This window comes from Rhinolophus sinicus, chromosome X (genome assembly GCF_036562045.2).
Source record: "Rhinolophus sinicus isolate RSC01 chromosome X, ASM3656204v1, whole genome shotgun sequence".
In the NCBI taxonomy this organism is placed as follows: Eukaryota; Metazoa; Chordata; class Mammalia; order Chiroptera; family Rhinolophidae; genus Rhinolophus; species Rhinolophus sinicus.
Window position 1 is genome coordinate 18,472,201 of NC_133768.1, and position 15,103 is coordinate 18,487,303.

The window sequence follows — 15,103 nt, forward strand, 5'->3', positions numbered from 1 at the left end:
AAAAGAAACCATCGACAAAATAAAGAGGCAACCAACTGAATGGGAGAAGATTTTTGCAAACAGTGCCTCCGATAAGGGCCTAATATCCAGAATATACAAGGAACTCATGCAACTCAACAACAAAAAAACAAACAACCCAATTGAAAAATGGGCAGAGGACTTGAAGAGACATTTCTCCAAAGAGGACATACGAATGGCAAATAGACATATGAAAAAATGCTCAACATCACTAATCATCAGAGAAATGCAAATAAAAACCACAATGAGATATCACCTCACCCCAGTCAGAACGGCTATCATCAACAAGACAAATAGTAACAAGTGTTGGAGAGGCTGTGGAGAAAAAGGAACTCTCGTACACTGTTGGTGGGAATGCAGACTGGTGCAGCCTCTATGGAAAGCAATGTGGAGGTTCCTCAAAAAATTACGAATAGAATTACCATATGACCCAGCAATCCCTCTCCTGGGTATCTACCCAAAAAAATCTGAAAACATTTATACATAAAGACACGTGTGCTCCAATGTTCATTGTAGCTCTGTTTACGGTGGCCAAGACATGGAAACCACCAAAATGTCCTTCGATACATGAATGGATAAAGAAGTTGTGCTATATATACACAATGGGATACTATTCGGCAGTAAGAAAAGATGATATAGGAACATTTGTGACAACATGGATAGATCTTGAGAGTATAAAGATAAGTAAAATAAGTCAGACAGAAAAAGCAGAGAACCATGTGATTTCACTGATATGTGGTATATAAACCAAAAACAACAAAAGAACAAGACAAACAAATGAGAAACAAAAACTCATAGACACAGACAATAGTTTAGTGGTTACCAGAGGGTAAGGGGGGTGGGGAGTGGGAGATGAGGGTAAGGGGGATCAAATATATGGTGATGGAAGGAGAACTGACTCTGGGTGGTGAACACACAATGGGATTTATAGATGATGTAATACAGAATTGTACACCTGAAATCTATGTAATTTTACTAACAATTGTCACCCCAATAAATTTTAAAAAAAAGAAACATTAAAAAAAGAAAAAAGAAAAGAACGACTTGACTTGGAGCTGATGGGTCTTAGAAAAACACACTGTTCCCCAATATTTCCCAATAAAAATTTTTTTAAAAAAGAAAAATGCGTGACCAATAAACATATAAAAAGGTCAACATCATATTAATCAAATTCAAACCACAATAAGATACTATGTCATACCCACGAGATAAGCAAAAAACAAAAAGTCTGAAAATACCAACTGTTGTTGGGGACAGGTAACATTGAGAATTGTCATTCACTGCTCGTCGGAGTTGTGAATTGGCATAATCACTTTGGAGAGCCATTTGGCTCTATTTCATGAAGTTGAACATGCAAATACCCTTTGACCCAGCATTCCAGTTGTAGGCAAATACCGTATAAATTACTGCTCCTGTACTCAAGGACATATACAGGAATGTTCATAACAGCATTATTTGAAATGGCAGGAAAAAGGAAAGGAAGCAATCTGAATGTCCATCAATACTAGGAAAATTTGTTTAACCTTGAATCCTCTGAGGATGAACTTTAATCCAATTAACTCATAATAACTGCACAAATCACAGGGTTTCAAGGTCAGTACTCCTTTTTCCGGATAGTTAAATGCTTACAATTTTGTATTTCCTTCTTGTGTCCCTTTCAACAAATGAGTAAGTTTAAACATTCCAAAGAAGGAAAACATGCACTCTTGGGGTATTACCTGGAGAATGCTGTGTGGCTCTGTGTCTCCCACAGTGCCCTAAGAAATCTTATCTGTCACTTCACTAAAAGTGAATCTGTGTCCCTAGCAGGACTCACATCAACCAAGGCACTGATAAATGAAATAAGAATATCAACTTCTTAACTCAGAATGAGATGTGGGGCTGCTTGGGGGCCATGAGAAACGCATTGTTGTCAGAAAATGTACTGATGAGCATAGAGTCACTTGCATTCAGGTAAGATACGGTCACTAGAGGGCACCATAAGGACAAAGATTTTTGTCCGGTTTTCCACTGCCATAATTACTGCAGAGACTACAACACCTGAAACAATAAAAATCTACTCAGTAAATGAGATTTTAAATAAATGTTAAATAAGGAGGGACTGTTGTATCCATCTTCACAACATGCAAAGACCCATTTCAAGAGTCAGCTACTGGAGTTCTTGCATCAGGCTATTCTTGTTCCAGTACAGGGCCGGATTGAGCAGTGCCAATTTTGGCCTCTGCGATTCTTCTTTTTCTATACTTCCGGGACTGATCCTAGGAGACAACTTTAGTGTGACTCAAGACATAAAGGGAAGACTTCTGGAGTATTCTGGGAAAGACGTTGCTTCCCAGATAAAAAGACAGAGCCTCATTAGGAAAGAAAGACTTTGCTCCTGACCTTTCCTCCCTGCTTGGGATGCTGATGAGAAGACATGATGCTTGGAGCTATCGCAGCCCTGCTATGTTTGTGAGATGAGTGGAGGATGGCTGGCAGGGTGGGAGGGTTTTACAAGTCCAGGTCCTTAACAAAAAAAAGCAAGAAAAGTCCAGGTCCTTGATAACATAATTGCTGAACTGCCCTGCAAATGGCTACCTCCAGGCTTCCACTGAGGTTTTGTAATTTTTGTGGCTTAAGCTACTGGAAGTAGGGTATTCTGTTAGCTGTAGTCAAAAGCATTCCTAACAGATACAATGATCACATTTGTTATAAGATATACCTTCTCTCTTTAAATATGTTAATGCATCCAGTCAGTGTATTTTCAAATATTAACTGGTCCGGTATACAGTTTGAATATCTCTGCTTGATTTTCAGTTTCACTTTCAGAGGCTATCCTAACGTCATTCATTTCTAATCGCACTACTCAAATCATGCAACCACCCTAATTGTGACAGCACTTCCTCAGGTCTCCTTTCCCAACACACCTTTGCCTGATCTGTTACCTCTTTTCAATTCTTCCAAGTCATGCCAGGTTGTGAGCATTTCTGTACCAAAATAATCCCTTTCTCTTGATAAACAACTGGTATCAATGCTGAATGAATCAGAATGGAGGTGACATTATCATCAACTAAAGATATTAAATTCCATTTGCGGGAGGGGAGTCTGGATATCATGTTTCCTTATTCTTTATCTCATTTCAATTTTGGGGGGAAATACAAGATGTTTTAGGTTTTTCCCTTGGTGATTCCTTTCCTGATAGATACATCAGAAACAACAGTAGTCCTACAATTCTGTTTGTCCCATCTTTGTTTTGTTCCTTTTTCCTCTTTTCCTGTCTTTCCTTGGATTATTTTTTATGAGTCCATTTCATCTCCTCTATTGACTTATTAGTAGCTATACCTGTTTGACTTTTTTTAGTGGTTGCTCTAAGCTTTACAATATGCACCTTTAACTTACCACAGTGTACCTTGAAACATTATACCATTTAACAAGTAATGCAAGAATCTTCTAACAATATACTTCCATCCCATATCCCCCATTCTTTGTGCTGTTGTGCTCATGCACTCTAGTTCAACAAATTTATAAATCCCATAATATACTGGTATTATTCTCACTTTAAAGTTAATTATATTGTAAAGACATTAAAAACAAGAAAAACGTCTTTTATACTTACCCACATATTTACCACTTTCTGGTACTCTTCATTCTTTTGCATAAACTCATGTGTCCATCTGGTATCATTTTCCTTCACCCTGCATTGTTTCTGATGAGAAACCAGTAATTGGTCTCATAAGGTTTTCTCTTTATCACTGCTTTTCAGAAATTTGATTCTGCAGTGCCTTGGTGGTCTTCTGTGTGTTTATGCTGCTTGGGGTTCACTGGGATTCTTGGATATTATGGTTTATAGTTTTCAATGAGTTTGGTACATTCTGAAAGTGAGTAAGACAATTACAAAATTGAAAATTGTGTTTCATAGCTATTTATTGCTGAAGGTAAATGAAGAGCTCTTAACCAGTATGCACAACTCTTGAACAGCTTTTTAACCATGGCTTCAGAGACTAGGTACTGCAAAAACAGTTTGGGAAATTGCTCTATTTTCTGTCCTGCCTAGATTCTAAGCACTGTAACTGTATTATTTCCCTTCTATGTGGTATAACTATAAAATACTTGCAAAAAAAGGGGGAAAAGTTGTGTGAATTGATATGTTCTGTATAACGGCCTTTTCAACACTTTCTCCTTTTACTACACCTGCTTCTTTAAAAAAAAAAAAATCTCCAGGTGTGCTTTATAGTTGAATGTTAATCAGGTCACTTCTAAGGTGAGTCAGGGTTGTAAATAATTTGTCCTAGTCATGTGTTCTGGATTGGACCTTGTCCACGTGATGTCTAGCCTGCAGACCGTGCAACATCACAATACTGATTACACAGCCTGACTCTATGTGATGATTCCTGATTCTATGACCACTGAAGCAAGTTTCATTGGTTGGAAAACATTAACACAATCTTTGCACATTTATTATTCCTGAGAAAGGTCAAAGCTTCATGACAAAGGTCAATGAATAAAAGAATGATCCTGTGTAGGGCAGGATAAAAATAGGTTTAGGGGGAATCCTTCTCTCTTCCCATTGGACTATTCACAATTATTCTTCTTAATCCAAAAATTGTTATAATCCTTATATTATCAGGTAGACAAAAAGGAATAAACATTTAGAGGGTACCTACTCTACAAAGGGCTTTACAACAGTATTTAATATTCATAACCCTAAGAGGAGGAAACTGTTAACTCCATTTTACAGATAAGCACACTGAGATTTAAGAACTTTGCCAAAATCACACAGCTGATAACTGGCAGTGCTGGGATTTGCCTGGCCTCAAAAAATCCCTGCTTTTGCTGCCACACAAGTGCACTCAGCTCCACTTTCCAAAAAGTAATTACTGAGTCAACTACCCTATGGCTTCAGGCTAACACACTGGCATTCTCTAAGTCATTTGTTTGGATGGGAAAACCCATTCTTCCTGTCAGATGATGAGTGTGTATGCTATCTCTTGAGGGTAGAACATAAATGAAGAGCTGTGGAACATTTTCAAAGTACTTGGATAGCACTCATCTCAGAAAGAAGGATGGTATCGTGATGTCCCAGGTTCAATGACTAGGTGTCCAGAAAAGAATCCTCCATGAGCAGAAAGGCCTATGGCCTCTGGAATTCTCCTGTGAAGCAGTCTGGATGGGGGAAGCTCCCTGCAGCCTCGTAGGGTGGCAGGGATCCCCTAGAAAGTTGATTGTTTACTTGTCTCAGGCTGTAGGCATTCTTGATCCATACTGCCAAGTCCCATCCTTGGGATGGGGGCAAGTGTGCAAGGCAGAAAAGAAATGCTTAGGAAGAGGAAGAAATTGGGTAGACTGGAACTGCCAAGAGCAAGCATTCTTTGTTATAACTAAAACAAGGCATGTTCTAGAAAAACTTAATTTGTGAGAAAGGGACCAAATGTATTGAATGTTTACAGTTTTTATTTTGCTTGCCTAAGCTCCAGCCTTAGGACAGTATTTGATACAATGACATTTAAATTTTTCCGGTTTTGCCAGAAGATCTATGAGGGTGATAATTACACACTGGTGTAATAAAAGATCTTTTGCCTAAGAGACAGGAGACCTCAGTTGTATTTCTAACTCTAGCTGTGTGACCTTGGACAACCACATTACCCTCTCTGGGCTTCAGTTTTCTTAGCTATTAGATGAGGGATTTGGACTAGTAAAGAAACACTAACATTCTATGCTTCTAAGAAGACAGAGACCTCAACAATAGAGATTGGAGGGCTTTGAAGAAAAAAAAAACTTATTCTTCCAGGTTATATTCATCCAGGCCAGTTTTATTTAAATGGCTGACTTCATTCCCGATTTTCCCTGTAGCTCTGGAATGGAAACGTATAATTAACCCTCTCTGTAGTATTATAACAAATATCTTTTCAATTTAAAAGAATCTAGATGACACAGCAGCACACATGTAAAAAAATAAGTAATAATACATAGTAATTAAGACTAAATGAAATCACATCTGTAAAATGCCAAAATATAAAAAAAAGCAAGGCATGCCACATGTAGCAGGCACTAAGAAATGCTAGTTGCACATCTCCCTTCCTCCTCTCCTGTAATCTTTCAAGGAGACCTTAAAATTTATTACAGTTCTCTCAGTCCTGTGATCTTCATGTACCCTTCTCCCACCTCCATCATGGACCCAAAAGGAATGACTCACCCCATATCCTCCACCTCCAGAATGAGCTCTCAGGTTGTCTCCAGCAGAATACACCCAACATCCGCTCCCACCAGGGCCAGAACTGTTCCTTGTTCCTCGGGTCACACGGAGGCTGCTGGAGGGAGTTCACTCCCCTGCAATTCCTTCTTTGAAGTATCCTCTATTTTCCTGGATTCACTGTTAACATTTAATTGCCAATTTATGAATGGTACAAAGAATGAGAAGCTGGATTCTGAACTTTAAAATATATTGTCGTACCCAAAGGCCACAGGGAAAAAAGGGGGTGTCCTATACTTGGTGCACTAACAGGCAATTACTTCCTATGATCTTCTTATTGAGGAACCACCATACTCAGATTCAAAGGGCTGATATTTTAAGAGGCCTAAGGATGGCTGATTGCGCTTTGCAGATTTCCTACATATTTATGAGAAGTTAAACCTTGTTCCATGAGCTGAGTCTTCCCTTTGCACATGACTTCAGAAGGGGAGAGAGGGAGGGCTGCCTGGAGGAGGCAGGTCACATTGAATGGGTCAAACTGTATCTACCTCTCAGTTCTGATTCTTCCTGTCCTTTTTCTCCAGGAGGCTGGGTCCCTTCCGATCATGACAAGAACCACAAGGGCCTGTAATGTTGAACAGTAAGTCCCAGGAGGGCAGGGACAACACCATATTTATGTCAGCATTCCCCAAGCACAATTCTTGGCAGGAAACAGACCTTAATAAGGGTTTGTTAAAGGTTGAATAAGCAGCAGGTTTTTACTGCCCTTTAAATGCAGGCAGACTCCAAGGTGGCCCCCACAATCCTGCCTCCTGATGTTTATGCCTTTGTGTGATCCTCTCCACTCGATTGTGGGCAGGACCTGTGTGTGACTTGCTTTTAACCAACAGAATAGGCTGAAGGTGGCAGAGTGTCACTCCCATGATTATCTTACATGATGCAAAACTTTCTCTTACCAGGCAACAAAAGGAAAAAATAGACAAATGTGACTACATCAAATTTAAAACCTTTTGCATATCAAAGGAAACAATCAACAGAGTGAAAAGGCAACCTATGGAATGGGAGAAATATTTGCAAATTACATATCTGATGAGATTAATATCCAGAATATAGAAAGAACTCCTACATCTCAACAACAACATAACCTGGTTTTAAAATGGGCAGAGGACTTGAATACACATTTCTCCAAAGACATACAGATGGCCAACACAGTGCTCCACATCACTCATCATCAGAGAAATGCAAATCAAAACCACAATGAGATACCACCTCACACATATTAGGATGACCACTATCCAAAAACAAAACCAACAAACACACCAGAAAATAAAAAGTTGTGGTGCAGATGTGGAGAAAAGAGAACCCTCGTGCACTACTGGTAGGAATGTAAATTGGTGCAGCCACTATGGAAAACAGTATGGAGGTGCCTCAAAAAATTAAAAATACGTCCGGCCCAGTGGCTCAGGTGGTTGGAGCGCCGTGCTCCTAACGCCAAAGGCCACCATTTTGATTCCCACATGGGCCAGTGAGCTACGCCCTCTACAGCTAAGATTGTGAACAACAGCTCTCCCTGGAGCTGGGCTGCCGTGAGCAGCCGGAGGTTGGCGTGAGCTGCTGTGGGCGCTGTGTGCTGCCATGAGCGGCCGGCAGCCAGCGAGAGCTGCCGTGAGCTGCTGTGAGTGGCCGACCGATGACTGGCGACTGGGGGGAGCACAAGGCTCATAATACCAGCAAGGGCCAGGGAGCTGTGTCCTACACAACTAGACTGAGAAACAGCAGCTTGAACCGGAGTGTGGGGAGGCAGAAAAAAATGAAAAATAGAACTACCATATGGTCAGCAATTCCACTTCTGAGTATTTATCCAAAAGAATTGAAAACAGGATCTTGAAGAGATATTTGCACTCCTATGTTCATTACACCATTATTCGTAATAGCCGAAAGGTAGAAGCAACCTAAATGTCCATCCATGGATGAATGGATAAAGAAATGTGGTCCATACATACATACACACAGACACACAGACACACACACACACACACACACACACACACACACACACACACAGGAATATTATTCAGCTTTGAAGAGGGAAATGCATGTCATAGACTATAACATGGATAAATATTAAGGACATTATGCTAAGTGAAATAAGCCAGTCACAAAAAGATACTTGATTCCACTTATATGAGGTATCTAAAGTACAAAGTCAAACACATAGAGACAGAAAGTACAATGGTGGTTACTAGGGGCTGGGGGAGGGGAGAGTGGGGAGTTATTCAATGCATATACAGAGGATGCCCAAAAAATGTATACACATTTCAAGAAAGGTAAAAACTGTATTAATTGTAATACTCAATATATACCGATAACAAAAGATGATTACAAGTCACGTTTGACTTGTGCAATTACAAGACGTGCTCAAAGTGGTTACCACCAGTGTCCAAACACTTCTGATGACGGCGAACTACTGCTTGAGCAACGCTGACCATTTTTTGTGGCACCCCCGGTATATAGTTTCAGTTTTGCAAGATGAAAAAGTTCTAGGGATCTATTACACAATAATATGCATATAGTTAACACTACTGTACTGTACACTTAAAAATAGTTAAGATGGTAAATTTTGTTATGTGGGGTTTTCACAATAAAAGACTGTCTTGCTAGCAGACTACTCTCCATGCTGGCTTGATGAACTAAACAGCCACATTGCATAAGCCCAGGTGACAAGGAACTGCAGGCAGCTTCTTAGAAATGATGAGTGGCCTTAACCAACAGCAAGAAGCCAAGGCAATGAAATGAATTCAAGGAAGTCAGTCAAAGAAATGAATTTTGCCAACGCCAACAACTTGAGCTTGCAAGTGGATTCTTCCTTGGTCACACTCCCACGTGAAAACGCAGCCCGGCTGACGCCTTGAGCAGAGGACCCAGCTAAGCCACGCCCGGATTCCCGACCGACAGAAACTGTAGTCATAGATGTGTAGAAATTAAGCCACTAAATTTGGTAATTTATGTGGCAATAGATAATTAATACAAGAGGGTGGTATAAGACAACTTGCTGTCAAATAACTGCCTTGCTATTTTGGAACCTTGAAATAAAAAGTGATCAAGGTGAAGACCAACAAAACCAATCTTAAGTCATAAACATTCACAGCCTTGGAATATTCCCCGTCTTTGCCTAAAAGCCACTCAGCCTCTCTACATACGGCCTCCAGGGGGCAATCTCTGCAGATTCAGTACAACTGCCAATGAGCGGACCTCCCTCCACAGAGCATTAGACAGGAAGAAAAGAGACACAATCACATCTCTTAAACTTCAACCAAAGGGGTCTCTGTGGTCTCTACACCGTAATTTTTTATGATCCTCAGTAAGAGCCCCAGTGGAGTGAAATTGTAACAGCCTGGGATAGATTTAGGCTAGCATAGCAAATAGATTTCATCCTATAAATAGACAGGGGTGGCTTGGGATGACTGTCGCAACAGGGGAATGTCTCTGCCCCAGTCTATTGATCTGTATCACTTTTTCGCTCTTTGGAAATGAGCAGCACTGGGCACATGCATGGGAATTCAAATATGATCACCCCTATTTCTGCTGCTCCCAAATAGCATTTACCACCCCCAACATCCATCTCTGGCCACGGAGCTTCTTATCCCCACTTCTTTCTGTGGCGAGTGAGATGAGACTTTCTGACCATTTGTCTCCCTTTTTCCTTACAAGTGTGTGCAGAGGTGGTGTTTGGGGGCAGGGGAAGGGGATTGAGATGGTCAAAAGTACAAAGCAGTCATGGCTGGGAGGATGCAAGCCATGCCAGCGGTGCCTACACAGAGCCCAAAACTCAAATGTGCTAAGTCTTCCCTGCCAGGTCAAAGCCATTGTCCCAGACCGGCACATTGCCTCAGATGTGCCAGCAAAAAGGGACTTCCTTGGTGCCAATGAGAAAAGAGTCGGATTGGCCTGGCTTGAGTCTCAATACTGACCAAGTGGGGGGCATGCTCTGATTGGCAGCCCCCTACCAAGGAGAATACTGTTGGCTGTGGGGGAAAGTGATTTTTAAAAAAGGAGAAAATGCTCTTCTAGGAAACAAATGGCTGTCCTTTATGAGCTCTCATCTTTTCTCTCACTCAGTACGTACTTCAGATTGTACCTGTACAAAGTCCTGCTTCCTGTCATTCCCCTTCGGCCTAAGCAAGAGTTGGGTACGTACCATCACTTGTAAATGAGGCCTGATTGATACGTTACATGTTACTGACCAGCCTCTTTTAATTGCAGTCTAAAGTAATGTAATACTTTACATTTACAAAAAAGCCTTATGCTTTTGATGATCCATCCCTAAAGATGAAACAGCTTTTCATGTCCTAAAGTATAATTTCTAAAAATAAAAAAAATAAAAAAATAAAAAAGGAAGGAAGGGAGGAAGGGAGGGAGGGAGGGAGGGAGGGAGGGAAGAAGGAAGGAAGGAAGGAAGGAAGGAAGGAAGGAAGGAAGGAAGGAAGGAAGGAAGGGAAAGAGAGAGAGAGAGAGAGAGAGAGAGAGAGAGAGAAAGATCGAACCTGGTGTTTTCTTAGGGCTGGTTGGTTTTATTGACCAATCTCACTGGCTGTCACCCACATGTAGTAAAACCACCCTCTGAGAAAAATCCAACTTCTAGACTACCCCAAGTATTACAACCTATGGAACACAAATATTATCAAAATTTAGACAATTCAAGCTACAGTGAGCACATCCAAAGAGTCATTCAAATCTACACCTGAATTTGGAGTGTTTCTCTGGCTGCAGATGAACAAAATTACATCTCCACTCACCTAGTAATTTCACTTCCGGGAATCTACCTAAGGAAACAATCAGAAACCTGGGCCAAAACTTGGGTGGAAAGATGTTCATCAAAGCATTATTTATCATTGGAAAAAAACCTAAATCTTCAACAATAGAATGATAAAATAAATTGCACACAACGGAACTCTAAGGAGCCATTACATTTTTTTAAAGTTAAATATATTTAATGATATGGGAAAATACACTGTAATGTTAATAGTAATAACACTAACAATTATTCTAGGTGCTGTACTGAGCACTTTATATGTATTACCTCATTTAATCCTCACAACAATTAACCATATGAAGGACATTATTATTACTTTTTACAGATGAAGAAATGATGACCTAACAAGGTTAAGTAAATTGACCCAATCATACACTATTCTGCAGGATACAAATTATAGATATACCATACCAATTGGTTATTACACTTACACACAGCAGAGGTGATTTTTAAAATATTTAAAAACAGGTACAACACAGAGGGATAGTGGATGGGGGGAGAGGGGTTCACACAGTGTGAGGGATATAAATGAGAAATGTCTAAGTTTTGCTTTGTCTTGTGCACCTGAAACTAATAAAATAAAAATAAATAAATAAAATAAAATAAAACAGGTACAACAAAGCAGAAGACCAGACAGAATGGACACTACAACCAATCAGAATAGAAGCCAAGTGTAAACAACCAAGATTGGCATCAGGTTTCGGTTAGCCTTTGCTGTGTAAGAGACCACCCCCAAATTTAGTGGCTTAAAATAAGTTTTGGGGGCTCACGATTCTGTGGGTTGATAATGTGGGCTGGGATCCGCTAGTAGGTGGTTCTTCTGCTGGTCTTGCCTTGGATCGCTTGGATGGCTGCAGTCACCGACAGCTCAACTGAGGTTGGATGGTCCAAAACGGCCTCTGGCAGTTGGTGCTGGCTGTCAGCGGGACACTTCTCTTCATCAGCTCTTTCACCCTTAAGGAGGCCCTGCACATATTTGTATTATGTTTCTGCACTTTTCTAATTCTCTTCATCAGTATGCATTACTTTAATAAGTCAAAAAATAAATAGGACAACTGCCATAATAGGCATGTTGGGCATCTTTACTTTGGCATGGAAATCAACAGACTTCCTTCTTCCCCAGCTCTACCACTTCCTAGCTTTGGTAATTTTGTGACCCCTCTAAGCTTCTGGTTTTCTCAGTTCTAAAGATGGAGCTAACATTACCTATTTCATAACAGTTTTAAGGATGAAAAGAAACAATGAATGTAAAACACCCAGGGCAGTGCCTTGGCATTTCCCTTCCTCCTACTCTCCCCCTATTCAGACCTCCTCAGTTATTGGAATTCTTTATGAAATTCTGTTGTATAAAACTACACATAAATCTCTAAAAGTAAACTGTGTACCCTGAGAGCTGGTTTCAAAACTTAGCCTTCCTTTATAACCCCTAAGCACAAGATTCAATAAATAATTGTTGATTTGTTGACTCATTAACCAAGTAAGTTTTCCAAATGCTGGGCAGTTAATCCCCTTTTTATGCAGTTTTAAATATATATATTCTAGTATCGAGAGGATAATTTTGGTCATCCCTTGTATCTGTTTATGACAATGGAAAAGCCTAGCGCTTCACTGCCATGAAGAAAATTCAAATTTCTTAGGATTCCGAGCTTTTACACGTGCACAAACACGATCATAATGAGCTTTTCTTTGGCCATCTGTTTTTCAGAACAGGCTATTCTTGTCATGAGGGCAAAGTAAAGCATAAGAGCATAAAGCTTAAACTGGAAAAACAGAATAAATAGAAAAAAATATATCATGCATTTTAAAGAAACAATCATTACTCTAAAACACTAAGCAACCCAAATTGAAAATGGCCTTGTTCTTGCTTCAACTAGGCAGCTATCATTAGAGCTTAGTCATGGAAGTTTAATTTGTGGTTGTCAGTCAATTTGTAACAAGCTCTCCTAAGTCCTCCTGCATTAGACCAAAGCAGTGGCCTATGATTGGTCATCCATGTGTCATGGTGTCAGGAAAGACACCACCTGCAATAGTTTAGACAATTGAGAATCAACACTCTTTTTAAAGATCTTTGAGAAAGACATTCCATAAACTCCCACGGTGACTCACTATGCATGACATCCCCAGAGGGTGAGAAGAGTAACAGAAAACCTACTTTTGCTTTCTTTTCTACATATAGGATGTTCCTAGCAAAGGCAGAGAATCACTTGTAATATTTGGGAATGGGGGTCACGTGGTGATAGTTCAACCTCTCATTCTACAGACTGAGAACACTGCAGGCCCCTTTTATGCTTTCTCTTTGACTCATCTGGGAAACCCAGGCAGGGCAGCCAAAGCAGACCCCTCCGGAGGAGGGTCTGTCTGGGAAGGTGGGTTGTAGAAGAAAACCTCTATCTGTAAGAGGCTTGAATACTTGTGCCAGTGGATACAATCCAGGAATAGCTATACTCTAATCCAACTATTCTCAAACATTTTGCTCTCAGGACATTTAAGAATTACTGAAGAATCCAAAAAAACTTAACCTTAGAAAATTCTAGAAAACAATACACAGGCACAAATTCCTTTAGTCACCAGAGAAACGATGTCATTGTGCATCCTGTAAATTTATAATTACTTTAAAATAAAAATTTTCTAAAGGGAAAAAAACAGCACAGAAGATGGAGCAAGTAGGGGTTACAACAACTTTTAAAAGCAATGGAAGTCAGAAGATAGTCAGATATCATCAATATGCTGAAAGAAAATAACTTCCAACCTCAAATTCAATAAGCAATGAAACAAATCAAGAATTTTGAGATGTGTCAGAGGGGTAGTAGATGGGGAAAGGGGATTATCACTGTTTGAGGGATATAAATAATAAATGTCTATTAAATTGTTTTGTACACCTGAAACTAATAAAAAAAAGTTTAAAAAAAACAAATCACTACAGAAAAAAAAAGAATTTTGAGATGAATTAGACATACCAGGGGTGCCAAAAAAGTGTATACACATGACGTATTCATCTTTTGTTATTGGTATATATTGAGTATTACAATTTTAATACAGTTTTTTCCATTTTAAAATGTGTATACATTTTTTGGCACCCTCTGTATTTAGGATAAAAAAGGTGAAGGGATTAAGAAATACAATTTGGTAGTTACAAAATAGTCACAGGGATGTGAAGTACAGCACAGCGAATATAGTCAATAATACTGCAACAACTATATATAGTGCCAGACGGGTATTAGACTAATTGAGGGAATCACTGAAAAAATTATACAAATGTCTAACCACATGCTGTACACTTGAAACTAATAGAAAATAATATTTAATGTCAACTAACTGAAAACAAATTTTTTAAAACTTTAAAAAAGACATTTAGACAAACAAAACAGAAAATTTTACAAAGGCAGAGCTTCACTAAAAGAAATTATGAAGAGTGTACCTCAGGCAGGAGTGTTTCTTCCACAAGTGAAGTCAGAGATTTAACTAAGAGTAAGAACGAAAAAAAGTATAAAGGAAAACATTCTGTTAACTCTAAAAATTACAAGTACTGCATAGGAGAAAAAAATTGTTGAGAAATCTAATAGCTTACCTTAAGAAACTCTAGAAGACACAAAAATATACACCCATTCCCTTAGTCATCTGAGCAATGACGTCATCACACTTCCGGTCTCGTCTGGAAAATTCCTTCCAACGAGATTGAAAAAGGCAAATGACATCTTACTATCGTTACGAAACTATAGTTTTGACACAGACTCCTTATAAGGATATTGGAACCCCAAAAGGTTCCCCCAGACCACACTTTTAGAACCCCATTGCCCAACGCCAGGTCTCCTGAGATTCTTTCCCCGACTGGACAAGAAGGAAACAGCACAGTCACCGGTCGGGGGCCACAAAGGCAAAGCACCTTCCTTTTGCAAAAGTGACCAGGGACGCCTAGGCTCCAAGGTCACGCTTCCGGAAAGGCTCCTTCCTCGAGAAGCCGCTAGAGGGCGCCGCTACAAAACTGGCGCTTGTCTCGCCGACCCCGCCCGTACCTCCCGGGTTCACAGGCTCTGGAAGACAGGGCGGCGCCCGGAAGAGGGGGGAACTGGTCGCGGCCCCATTGGACGAGGTGCCACCGCCTC

The 15,103-nt window shown here is 40.0% G+C and overlaps 1 protein-coding gene across 10 annotated transcripts in view; it reads right to left on the reverse strand.

The window, feature by feature from the left end:
- ACOT9 (acyl-CoA thioesterase 9) overlaps window positions 1-15,016 on the reverse strand; it is a 58,360-nt gene extending 43,344 nt beyond the window's left edge. For 4 of the 10 annotated variants that reach the window (XM_074324065.1, XM_074324057.1, XM_019713796.2 and 1 more), the window contains exons 1-6: window positions 14,884-15,016; window positions 14,569-14,663; window positions 14,419-14,462; window positions 11,771-11,966; window positions 6,191-6,367; window positions 3,614-3,869 (exon numbers count right to left, since the gene is read on the reverse strand). The gene's annotated coding sequence lies outside the window, so the exon portion shown is untranslated. Of the gene's footprint in view, window positions 1-2,400; window positions 2,524-3,613; window positions 3,870-6,190; window positions 6,368-11,770; window positions 12,761-14,418; window positions 14,463-14,568; window positions 14,664-14,883 lie in introns of those variants that run through there. The other 6 variants (XM_074324063.1, XM_074324058.1, XM_074324061.1 and 3 more) reach the window with 6 other exon arrangements.
- Between the last annotated feature and the right edge of the window lie 87 nt (window positions 15,017-15,103).